At 37.1% G+C, this 13,761-nt stretch overlaps 1 long non-coding RNA gene and 1 pseudogene across 1 annotated transcript; both read right to left on the bottom strand.

The window, feature by feature from the left end:
* Positions 1-2,071: 2,071 nt before the first annotated feature.
* On the bottom strand, positions 2,072-6,366 carry LOC120111666 (annotated as a pseudogene).
* Positions 6,367-12,155: 5,789 nt separating this feature from the next.
* LOC120104661 lies at positions 12,156-12,926 on the bottom strand. Its single transcript, XR_005507035.1, has 3 exons — positions 12,838-12,926; positions 12,678-12,753; positions 12,156-12,455 (listed from the first exon to the last, which is right to left on the bottom strand). It is a non-coding gene; the product is annotated as an uncharacterized LOC120104661 (long non-coding RNA).
* Positions 12,927-13,761: the final 835 nt, after the last annotated feature.

Raw genomic sequence — 13,761 nt, 5'->3', positions numbered from 1 at the left:
ACCCGAATTCGAACTCGAAACGAAACCCGAAACCCGAAACCCAAACCCATTTGGCCAATAAATGAAATTTTGCAGTTAAGCCATTGGCAGTATATTATTTCACAAAAGGATCTTCTGTAATTTGTATTTGATCCCTCTAGGAAAGATTCATTAAATAAAGGTCCCCAATTATATTTGTTTGGTCCCTTTACTCAAGCTTTATTATGAAATAGTACTATATAATTAGGTATTGGCCCCTGAAATAAATTTTTTACTGTATAAATAAACTAATTAGAGGCCAACCTTGGGGGGCCTTATTGGGCCATGTCCAGTAGTATTATTTTTGGATTTTGCTTAGCTCTGAAATTTACAAAAAAATTAATTAAATGTTAACAGGTGAACCTGATCCGCCTACGTGAAGTAAGAATTAAGCGAGAATATGTAAATAACTTAATACTTCAAGTGTAATTTCCAAATTATTTGATAAATTGATTAAATTTTGACATATATTTTGTATTTAGTAAAATGGGTTAGGCATGTTAAATTTTATTTGAAAACTATGTTATACTTTGAAATCCGTAAAATATAGTTGAACAATTTATGAAATCTATTTTTGTATATATGCATTCTCAGCATAGCTATGACCTGCTGTTCTGTTCTATTCCAGCCAATGGGGATTATACGTTGGACCTGTCGACTTGTAATCTGTGAGGAACCGGTTTCGACACAGTACCACCAGTGATTAGAATAGTAGTATTTGGATACCGTACCATTGATGATTAGAATAGTGGTATTTGGACATCATACCACTGGTGCTGAATAATAGTAGTGTTTGGCACTTTGTGCAACCCATGCCACTGGGTTTCGTGGCCGTAGCCTACATATGCTGGGATTTCTGTATCAGAGTTTTTGTGAAAATGATGATAAGTTTTGAAAAGAGAAAAATGATGTTATTTGTGATTTATTCCCAGTCATTATTTTGTATTTCGATTTGATATGCTTTGACCCCACTCTGGGGTATTTTGTTTGCTTACTGGGCTGATGTAGCTCCTTATCTTATTTTCTCTGTTTTCAAATCCAGAGGCTTAATCGCACGGGATTGGGGAGTGCGCTAGACTTTATGATTATTCCTTCAGTTATTAGCATTTTAGCTAGATTAGCTTGGATATTTGAATTATGTTGGCATATACTATTTTGAAATTTTGTAAGACTGCTTTCGAACAACTTAAATAATTATGTCATCTTTAAGCATTTGTATTTGCTTTGATATGATTTGCTGCCTTGGATGCTTGCGCGGTCTGCCGTGCGGGCATGTGGTGTCTGCCGCACTCCGGGCTCGGGGCGTGACAAACATAGTAAATTTCAAAATTTGATTTACATACCAAAGGTAATTAGTATCAACCATTTTGACCTAAGGTGGCTATTGTGCTCAACTTCCATGTGTTAATGGGCTAGCATAATTAACTGATAATTACATTGTTACCTGTAACTACTAAGGCCATGCCATAATACACGCACACGATCAACCTGTTATCGAAGCATAGCTGCAATCAACCTGTTATATTAGTAAATCTTTGGACTTGGGATCAATATATTTGCCGGTAGTGGGGGACAATCGAACCTGCAATTCATATACAATGGTGTCAGTCGTATCGAAAAAGCCACTACCTTCTACAGATAGTTATTGAACACAGGATTCAAGAGAACATAGAGCGAAACCAATAGCAATTCCAAAGCAAATCACATTTTACTCATATGCCTCTGTACAGAACATTGTAGATAAAATCCTGAGCAATATCAGGGTACATGGTGTATTTGCTTTTCTTTTGAGCTGTCTAATGAGATAATAATACAATGATTTCTATGGTAGAAGTAAAATATGGGAAAAATCTTTAACTACTTAATTTGGATCCCAAGTACATGACTTCTTGTCTTGGTACGAGGAAATATAACTTAGGTTTGGTCACATATGAATGGGGCATACTTGATATTAAAAAATGTTAATTATTAAGCTATGATGCAAATGTGGCATGCTGCTGAGCAAAGGTTTTTACTTTTACGCAGTTAGGCTAGGGAAAACACTCATATTGGTTCAGAATTTGGCTGATGAGAGTGAAGGCATCAGCAAAATTAGAGCATCAGCATAAGCTTCTTCCTGCTGCACATCAATGAGCCCATAGCTCTTCAAGACCTGCAAGCAGAAGATAATTTCTAATAAGCAAAAGGAAAATGTTCAAGACCTTCCAATGTGCTGTAATGGCAAGTAATACATATCCATCCATAAAGTTGCACCAGATAAATATAATACCAGATCAGTCTCACTATTAGACATAGATGAGCATACAAAAATTGTTATACATTCACATGTAAATATGCAAGCACAAACCGGGTGCACAACAAATACATATGTATACGCAATGTATTCGCAGGGAGAGAGATATGAATCCAAGGCTATAGGCTACTGCAGACTTCTGCAGAAATTAAAATGCAAGAACTGTTAATATTGTACCAAATTTTCAAAGAACATCCTTGGACATTGCTTCTTGTTTTTCCTTCTATTATGCTATTTAAACCTATATTTCCTGACTGCTCTTCTGAACTCTTAGTTGAAGGAGAATGTTCCTTTAAATACCATGCCACAACCCTGAACCCAAACTCAATTATCATTAGCACATGCCCTGTAACCTGTAGGGAAAATAAAGAATGCTCAATTTGTAAGACTCCCATAAATGATCTTTTACCTAGTTTTAGCAGTCATGTTTTCAACTACAAACTCTCCAGAACCTGTGGAAAAAAAGATCTATCCAGGTTGGAAGGCATTGATATTAACTATCGCCATAGCGCAAGCAAAACACCCGCTAAGTTCACTAACATCATTCAAAATAACAGAGTCCAATATAACTAAGACTTGAAGCTTGCGAGATGGTGCATTATTAGTTGCCTCCTAAAAATTCAATTCCTACAAGAAAAAGTACTTCATGAGTTAAAACATAGTTATTCATGCTTATGTGTATAATTACATCTATCATCAGTATTATCCTAAGATGCTACATCTGAAGGATGCGAAAGAGAAGGAACGATCGTCGAACATTGCTTTAGAAAAAAAGAAAAAAAAAAGAAGCCAGTTCTCTTACTTCTCCCTCAGCAGAATCTAGCAACCCAGGCATTTCTGGGGGATTTGTGTCATTAAGAGGCCATTCTTCCTCCAAGCGAAAGAAAGGAGTTTCAGGTTGAGAACTAGCTGGGTCAGAAGAGATGGTCCAGATTGAATTAAGATTGCCATCAAAACCTTGGAGAGCTGTCAATTAGGATTTCATTCAATCGAATTAGATTTGATTTTATGGTATTCTTGCTGGTCTTTATTATGGTTTCATTAATTTTGATTAATATCTGCAAGAGTACTCGCGTGGGCTCAAACTGAAGCTTTAAGTTCATGTTTCAAGGCAGTTTATACGTTTGTCGTTTGTTCTATTTGAGTTTTGTACCATACCCGGTCATGAAGTTCCATCCTTTTGAGAGGGAGTGGCGATGAGATCCCAGGCTAGATTTGATATGATCAAAAGTGAAATTAAAAGATTTAGTGTGACAATTCATTGGTTGGATCACATTCTCAACATCAACTAGACATTCACGTGCGTGTATGGTCCAACTGAACACAATCTTAAAAACCTCTTCTAGAGAGAGTTGAAATATGGACATTCCTCCTTTCCTGGCCTTCGATTGTGGAACGGGATTTCAATGCCACCTACAAAGTTCAAGAGAGGAATGTCCCTTTGCAATTCCAGAAAACTTCAAGAGTTTTCATGTCCTTCATCAGGATGGCGCATTTGTTGGATCTTCCTCTCAAAGGTCAAAGCTATACTTGACCTATAATGGTAAAGTTAGATACGCTTTTAATCTCCACTAGGATGGACAACTTGTGTCCTAATTCACTTCAGTAGGCACTACCTAACCCCTGTTCTGATCATGCGCCGATGAAGCTATCCTTAAACGGCTTGCAGAAACTAAAAGGGCTATTTAGATTTGATAGAAGTTGGCTTAGTTATGATGGCATTCATGAGGTGGTTGCTCGGGCATGGTCCATGTCAGGCTTTTCGAATGATGAATCTTGTGCTTAAATTGAGATCAACAAGGAATGCACTCAAAGGTTGGTCAGCTCAGGTGAGATTTTTGGCTAGAATTGAGACGATCAAGCTTAGGAATATTATTCAAGATCTAGATCAAAAGGAGGAACTCAACCCCATTACCCATGATGAGAGGGAGCTTTTTTCATCTTTATAAAGCTGAGGAAATCTATTGGAAATAGAGGGCAAAAGTCAAGTGGCTGTCAGAGGGTGATAGCAATACTGTGTTCTTCTACAATCAGCTAATTTCAGAAGAAAATTAAATTTGATATCCTGTGTTGAATGGCATGGATCAGAGTACTCGAACAAGAAGGATATGAATAAGATTTTCACAGAATTCTTCAAAGAGATTTTTGATGACCCAGGGACTCCATGGATAGATCTTGATTGGGATTGGTTTTATTCCTTTTCTTCACCATCTTTGGATGTTTTGGAGGCTCCTTTCTCCCTCGAGGAAGTGTAGGATGCTGTGCTTAGTTTCAAAGAAGATAAAAGTCTAGCACTACAAAAGAAAGGATATCTTCCGGCGCTTTTTTTGGTCACTATCGACGCTTTTAAGCATCGGCGAATTTCCAGCCCACGCACCGCAAAGCGTGGGTCAAACGTCGGGCAGGTGGGCGTGGGTCGGGTTTAACCCGACGCGTCAAAAAAGCGTCGTCTCTCTATGCCGACGCTTTTAAACGTCGTTCATGTTATAGGAACCCGACGCTTAAAAGCGTCGGCATACTTGAACCGACGCTTCCCACCGTAGTTTGTGTTGGACTATGCTGACGCTTAAAAGCGTCGGCTTATGCTACTGGACCGACGCAATAAAGCGTTGTTAAGTATCCAACCTATGAACGCTCTCTTTGCATGTCTCAACTGCCTCATTCACCATCCCCTTCAAATCTAAAGACCAGAGTGGTGTCAGATCCTTTTGAACAACAACATCATCATCAAGAAAAAGTATCTTATCAAGCTTTGGGTACACTTCTGGCATGTAGAACCTTAGATGGTTAAGCATAGAGAGATACTTGGGATTCCTATATTTGATATTTTCATTCCCAACAGAAAGAGATGATGGATGATTTGCTTTGAAGTAGTATTCTTTAATCCTGGCTGACTCAAGTCGACGAAGAACTGAACAATAAGAAGAGTTAAGCCACTTGAAATCATCAATATTCTCCTCGCAGGTGAAGGAGGATGGACAATGAACCACATTCTCATAGCTGCAAAGTTCAGTCTGTCTGTAACTATATGAAATACACGTTTTTCCGGTCCTTTGGCGTGTATCACAGTGGAATTGACAACTACAGTTGTTGCAAGAACATTATCAGAGAATATAGCATAGTGGTAGAGGGAAGGATCCTCAAGCTTGTTCTTGTCTGCTAGTTCTTTGCTGGTATAGTTGTGCAAGAAGTAATCAGTTGTTAGCTGTAAAGGTAGGCAGTGGAGGGGTTTAGCGATAGTCTTTGCAGCATGCTGGACTAAGAATATGTTGTGTTTCTTCACAGCATTTATCCCACTCGCAATTTTTTGAGGTGACCCTTCTTGCCTCTGGCAGTTCATAGAAGAAATAAATATGAAGCAGTCAAATAAATCCAACACAAATTATGAATGCTCACAAAAACGAAGCAAGGTGAGGGTAGAAGTGAGAATAGTAAAAAAGTTGACTACTGTGAGACAAATTTTTCTTTTTTCAGCATTCCTCTATACTTTGATCCAATCTACATAGGTATGGTACAAAGATGTGAAAAAAAAAAAAAATCAAATTTGAAAATGTTTTAATACTTCACTGGCATCTGCCAACTTCTAGGCCAACATATTTTTGGCCACAAGAGGGGCCTAACATGAAATCTAAAAACTCAGGTTGGTGATCTATCATTTTAGATTTCAGAATTTAAGCTCACATAACGAAGGAGGAAGCCTTCGTGATTCAGCTAGACCAGGAAAAGTGTAAGGACTGAAAGATTTGTTGTTCAGAACTGCAGTCATCTCTAATGCAGAGTACAAGCCAAAGGAGCCAAATTGAAATGCAATCCTTTAAATGAGTTTCATACTGTTTCAAAGACCTTTTGGTTTAACATAACTGAAAATATTTTCTCAATTTTCTCACAAATCCAAATATACAATTAATCCTGTGACCAACAGCGCTGAAGAGGTTAAAAAAGTACCAGTCCAACCATTGCTTGTGTGTGGTTTGCACCAAAAGAACTCTCCCACACCCAGGAAGAAGACAGGTTTCTTGAGTTGACCTTGAATGTTTGAAGTTTCCCCAAAAAATCTATGTTACAGTTACATCAACACCCTGTAAAAAACATAATGGGATAAATAGAATGAACAGTTTACATTCATGAAGAAGATGTATTCCAGTTACCTCATCTAGTTCTAAAACCATGTTCCTGTCAAGTCAACATAGAACATACTAATTAAAGTTGTGCATATTTGAAGAACATACTAAATTGGGTGCAGACTTTTAAGGAATCTCTTTATGTATTAGCAGCAATAAGTTCCAAGATCTATACTTATCAAAGTTCTGGCATAATCATATTTTGGAAATTGAGGTAAGTATCAAAAAAAAAAATTTCATTCAAAATATTCATATTATCATATTTGATTACATTATACTTCAAAACATTCTAAAAACATCCATCTCAAATTCCTAAGTACACAATCTACTAAGTATCAAGAGTCGACGGCATCATCATCTCTACGAGTAGATGAAGTATCAGCAACCTACAAGAAAAAAAAATACTTTAGAAACTAAAAATACGAAAGTCATCACGCTCATACAAGAATACATTATAATTATATAAAATATTCAAATATATTTAGTTATGTACCGGAGGAGCAAATCTCTGCAAAAAAGATGAAATATGGTCAAGCTGATCCTGCAAAGATTGTATCTTCAACTCTTGGCTCTGCTTCAACTCCGCCATATCAGTCATATGACTCTGCCTTATCTCCTCTATCCTTGTCTCATATGACTGCTTTATCTGTGCCATCTCTGTCTTCAAACTACAAACCTCTGCAGTGCTAGTACCTTGTCTGGCATCTTGGGTATATCGGCTCACTGCAGACAGCTGAGTGGGGGTAACTCCTATACCGTAACCCCTCATACGACCATAACATTCTGGGCCCATCAATTCGGCATAGACCTGAGCCTCGACGCGACTGACCGCGTCGGATGATGATGACTTCCCGATGCGCTCTGAAATAAGATTTGTAGCTTTTTCCTATATCTCTCTCAAAAAAATAAACAGTCACATTAATATTTTAAAAGAAGTAAAATTAATAAAAAAATTATGATCAAATAAAAAAATGAATACATACAACTATATCTCTCGACTCGTCCTGGACAAAGCTACCATCTCGGTGAGTGTGGGTCATCTTATAAAACTCTACCTCACCAGGCTCCCTTCCATGCTTTACTATCTACACATACGGAAAGTATATTGACAAACTATATATCATGATACGTGCTATATGTTAGTAGAGTTTCAAATAGTTTCAAAAGAACTTACGAATTCATTTCTACGTATCGCATAACTCTTTGAGCCTGAAGTATGAGGAACTGCTTGAGATGCTCGTGCAGCTCTACCAATATTAGAATATGTCTGCCAAAATAAAAGCACACAGTATAATATGATTCAATGCATATATTTGCAATATATATTAATAATAAAGATAATAGAAGATATTGAAACAATATACGTGACCTGTCCTCTTTCAGAAAACCAGTAGTGAACAAGCTCCCTCCACTGCTGAGGGTATACATCAGGAGGAGTCACACGAGCAACCTCCTCCTCTGTCATACCCTCGCGCTGGAAGTCCGTCTTCAATTTTGCTTTATATTCTTTCCATTTGCGGTTGAGGGACTTTAGCACCCAATCATGGCTATCTGGAGGGAGTATAAACTTACCCTACAACAAGATACAGAATGTTATAATAATATTAAACCTCTAAAATAAAATTATGGTACTAAGCAAATTAACATACAGGAGGTATCGAATTAAAAAGAATAAATTCAATTCATTACCTGTATAAGTCTAAGAAGCTCAACCTTATACGAAGGAAGCATGTCATTCCACTTCGTATAGTTGAGCGGACACAGCTGACCCTTGTGTGCAACCGATCCTAAAAAGCTTGATAGTAGACTTCCAGCTCTATTGATGGGCTGCCCCAATTCGTTGCATCGGATGATGATCTTCTCACCCGGAGGAAGCTTCCACACATCCTTTGCTTGAGTGGGTCCCCGTCTCGTCCTCACTGTCCCTTGTCCATCTATTCAAATTAAATAAAATGTCTTAAAAAGTTGAAGACAAACATGAACATAAAATATGAACTTTAAATCGAATTACCCTGGATCCGAAGCTCATCCTCCGGACAATCAGCAGGAGGCTCGCGCTGAGATCCTGACTCGTGCTGCTGGTGATCACATGGCTGCTGGGACTGTAGGGACTGCTCAGAAGTAGATCCCACCTGAGAATGCTGGAACTCCACATCTCTAAATCGTCTCCCTCGGAGCATATTGTTACCTGGTATGCACAAAAAAGAATCAATATTTGGTTAAATTATAAATTTATACTAAATAAATGGCTAATAAAAGAGAATATAATAACTCATTTAACATATGCTAAGTAAATTTTACTTACCATTATGAAACTACATTCTCATTCAACATCCATCCTAATCAAACTCGTTGGCGCATTTACTTCATCAGTTGGCACAACATTATAAGGCATACACTGAGTATAAGTATCATCGTCCTCATCTTCCAACTTTTTTCCAATATCATACAAGTCCCTAGGTTTCGTTTTAATAACAAGAGACCAATTTTTATCTTTTGAGTCTTGCACAAAAAATACTTGTCGAGCTTGAGATGAAAACACAAATGGATCATCTTTCAATAACACACCAGTATGTATCAACCTTGAAAAATTTACAAGTGTGAATCCATTTATGTCTTGCCTCAAACCTCTAGGTGAGTTTATATCCACCCAATCACATCGAAATAATACTACCTTAAAATTTCCATAATAATCCAGCTCATAAATATTTGTTAGAGCACCATAATAATTTTTTCCGTCCGCCTCAACCATAACTCCACTATTTTGGGTTTTTCTAAATTTCTCACACTCTTTAGTATGAAATTTAAAACCATTTATAATGAACCCATCATATCTGTTGACAATATTATTCGGACCTCGAGCAATGACTATTAACTCCTCAGAACAATTCCTCTCCATCATCCCTGGTACCTAAAAAAAAATTATGGAAGTAATGATTAATTTCCCTCTATAAAAATTTTAAAAAAGCTTAATATATTAGATATCTAACCGGTTTGAAAAGCCATTCTGGAAATAATTCAACCAACCATCGTTGCTCAATCCTTGGTGTAGGACGAATGTTATGGTTGAGACTTCGCTGAGCTATTAAAAATTCTCTGCACGATCAAGGTTATCTTTAATTAAATACCAATATTACATTCTCCTGACATGACAGTAAATTTAGACTTCAATTAACTGTACTAACCTGCGAGACTCGGATATTATATCACTATGAAGTAAGACATAGCGATGTGCCTGTGCCAACGATTTCTGGTCAAGAACAACACTTTCAACTTTTTCCAAAACTCTTCCACCAGATGAGAACTTGTAAACAACTACATTCTCTATGATATCACAATTCCTTGGAGGTCGATTGAAAACCGTTTCAACACCTTCAAGATATTTCGAACAAAATGTCAAACACTCCTCAGCAATATATCCTTCAGTAATCGATCCCTCGGGATAGGCTCGATTGCGTACATAATCTTTTAAGCGCATAAGAAACCTGCAACAATAAATTTTTAAAATAAATATTACAATCAAACTGATTATTAAATATTGCCATTAGAGTTTATTAAAATCACCTCTCAATAAGATACATCCATCGGTAGTGAACCGGTCCACCAAGTTTAGCTTCCGCCGCTAAGTGAATGAGTAGATGAACCATAATAGTAAAAAACCCAGGAGGAAAGATCTTTTCCATATGGCATAGTGTAAGTGTAACATTAGACTCCAATTGATCAAGCTCCTTAGGATCAAGAACTTTGGAACATAATGCCTTAAAGCATGATGACAATTGAGAAACAATTGTGAAAACTTGTTTCGGTGTTGACGATCTTAAAGCCAATGGAAAGATATCTTGCATCAAAATGTGACAATCATGACTTTTAAGATTTGAAAGTTTATGCTCTTTGAGATTTACGCATCTTGAAATATTCGATGGGTACCCATCAGGAACCTTCATATTTTTCAGAACTGTTAGAAAAAGATTTTTCTCTTGAGTAGACATTGTAAAACATGCAGGAGGTGTATAAAATTTATCATTGGCAAGCTCTGTCGGATGAAGCTCTTGTCTTATGCCCATATCTTTCAAATCAAGACGCGCTTTCAAGTTATCTTTGGTCTTTCCATCAAGATTTAGCAATGTTCCAATTAGGTTATCACAAATGTTCTTCTCTATATGCATCACATCAAAGTTATATCGAAGAAGATTATACTCCCAATAAGGTAAATCAAAGAAAATGCTCTTTTTTTTCCATAGTTGTTTCTGTGTAGATGCTGCCATTGAGTCATCATCATTTTCCGGACCATATACGTTGTCTTCATTCTCAAAAAAGTTGTCAACATCCTCAGCAACCTCTGCTATTAATCCTTCATTCAATGTGCTGCCAACATGCTCCCTTCCCCTCTTCTTTGAACATTTGGAGACCTTACCCGGTATATAATTGGTGCCATGCATTTGTTTGAAGACTTCAGTTCCAGTTGGTGGAATAGGGGCAGATCCCAACTCTATGGTACTATCAAACAAGTCATTCTGAAATCAAAATGGGTGGTTTGCTTCTAACCACCGACGATGGCCCATATAACAGAACTTTCCTCCATGTTTTAACCAATATGAATGGGTTGAATCTCCACAAGAAGGACATGCAATACGCCCGTTAGTGCTCCAACCAGATAAATTAGTATATGCAGGAAAATCATTGATAGTCCAAATAAGAGCTGCACGCAATTTGAAATTTTGGCCAGCAAAAGCATCAAATGCATCAATACCCTCCCATATTTGTTTCAATTCCTCTATTAGAGGCTGTAGAAAAACATCAATATCATTACCTGGGCCCTTGTCACCTGGAATAACCATTGACAGAATTACTGAAGACTGTTTCATACACATCCATGGCGGCAAATTATATGGAATTAAAACAACCGGCCAAGTGCTATATGTTGAGCTCATCGTTCGGAATGGATTAAACCCATCAGTAGCTAAACCAAGTCTAACACTCCGAACATCAGAAGCAAATTCGGAATGCCTATCATCAAATGCTTTCCATGCGGGACTATCCGCTGGGTGTCGTAACATTCCATCCTTTGTACGGCCTTCGTCATGCCATCTCATCGAGGAAGCCGTCTTCAGTGATGCAAACATCCTTTTCAATCTTGGTATAAGAGGAAAATACCTCAAAATTTTAGCCGGTTTTTTCTTAGTTGGTGCAGCATCCTTTTCAGTCAACGAATCATTCTCGTCTTCTTTATGTTTTTTCCATCGTGAAGTTCCACATATTCGGCACGACTCTTGGTTCTTATTTTCACCACGATATAAAATGCAGTTATTCGGACAACTGTGTATCTTCTCATATCCAAGATCCAACTCTTTTATCAGTTTTTTGGCTTCATATGAAGATGATGGCAAAGTAACACCTTCCGGAAATGCATCCTTTAATAATTGAAGAAGCATGGTAAAAGACTTGCTGGACCACCCATTCAAATATTTTAAATATAATAAATGCAGAAGAAAAGAAATCTTCGTAAAATTCTTACAACCCGGATACAGTTCTTGATCACAATCTTTCACCAAGTTATCATAATGAGCTGTGTCATCAGAATGTATAGGTTCCTCAACATGCATGAACTGATCAATAACTACATGCTCATCTTCTCCTACAGTTCTGATACTATGTCCAAGAGCATCTCTAAGTAGGCCCCTTATATCATCTTCTTCTACAGAATTTTGTTCCGTGTCACTACATCCAAAATTGAAGGTATCTTCTAGATCGGAGGGTTGGTTACATGAAGGTATGAACTCTCCATGGAGTACCCATTCAGTATAACCCTTTAGAAAACCATTCCATACCAAATGTTCTTCAACAATTTTTGGATCAAGAGCAGAACTGTTTACACATTTTTGACATGGACATAAAATCTTCCCGTTCATATTAGATTTCTCAAAGGCAAACTTAATGAAATTCCGAACTCCATCCAAATATTCAGTACTAGATCTTAACTTATTTATCCAACTTTTGTCCATTCTATTAGAATACCGATTGAACTGCAGTTTTTAAAAAAAAGACAAACAAAATTAGTAAAATGCAAAGTAATTAATGTAATTAATGTTCATGTGCTGCACCCTACCCATCGTGCGGATTTATTTCCCACAATGGGGTCCACTTGTAATTAAAGGTCCACATGTAATTAAGGCCCGAAACCAAATGCAACAGAAGAAGTATATTATGCAGCTGAATGGAATGAGAATGAGAAAGAGAAAGGTTACCACTCAGCAAGCTTAAAGTTTGCAGATAACAGTGTCGGTGAAAGGGGTGAAAGAGAGGGCTCTTCACCTACAATCCCTATAGATGTACCAACACAAGCATGAACACATGAAATTTATTTAAGAATGTCAACCACAGCCAGTTCGAGAAACATCAACTCACCTACTGTTTGATTTCTTATCCTTGCAAGTTGTTGATATGTTTAAATGTCCGAATATGCTGTCTGGAATGAAGATAATGCTTCTCAGAAGAGCATGTATTTTCGTATTTCATGATGCTCTAAAGTCTCATTATTTGAGATACCAATGTTGTTGCTCTTAAAAAAAACTCATAGCTGGTATCCTAAACAGGGATAAGTGGGTCTGGTCTGTTTTTGGTTTCGTGACCTTGACAGACTCACTCAGTACATTTGGCATTGCTTTAATTCAGTTTCATGTTAGGTCTGAATTTTATAGACTTTGATGTGAACTCTATTAAGGTTCCTTCAAGTTTGGTTAAGTCTATTTGGATCATATTTCTTTTCACCATATCCATCGTTCCAGGTTGGTGAATAAGGTTTACTTTTGGGTCCCAGACCTTTTGGTAAAAATTGTACCCTTTACTCAAGAATTTAGGAAACCATTATGAACCTTATGATAATCTGCATGACTAATAAAAATTCAATAATCCTGCTGGTAAAACTCTTTCATTGTCCTACACTTTCTACCTCAATAACCTTGCTTTGATTTTCTACTGGGATGTATTCACTACTAATTATTATCATAGCAATATTCTTTTGTGCTAGAATGCCTGTACAGATCTTGAGTATTATTGCTTTTATGTTTTCTCTGTTGATCCTCAGAGACATCAACTGTGAGAAAATATGATGCCTAGCCTCATAATGTCGAGGCAGAGAGCCATTGGTTCGTACATCTAGAAGTTTAAGACTAATTAGTCAAAGAGATAGATACACCTAGAAATATAAATATGTGTAATGTGAGAAATAAATGGTAAGACTGAATATCTGGAAACCTAAGAAAGCGAAATTATTAAACTAGGATTCTGCCCTCAATTTTTTCTCATTCCATACTGGTTTTGTAGTGTTCA

This window comes from Phoenix dactylifera, chromosome 1 (assembly GCF_009389715.1).
Source record: "Phoenix dactylifera cultivar Barhee BC4 chromosome 1, palm_55x_up_171113_PBpolish2nd_filt_p, whole genome shotgun sequence".
In the NCBI taxonomy this organism is placed as follows: Eukaryota; Viridiplantae; Streptophyta; class Magnoliopsida; order Arecales; family Arecaceae; genus Phoenix; species Phoenix dactylifera.
This window is presented reverse-complemented; position numbering and strand designations above follow the sequence as displayed.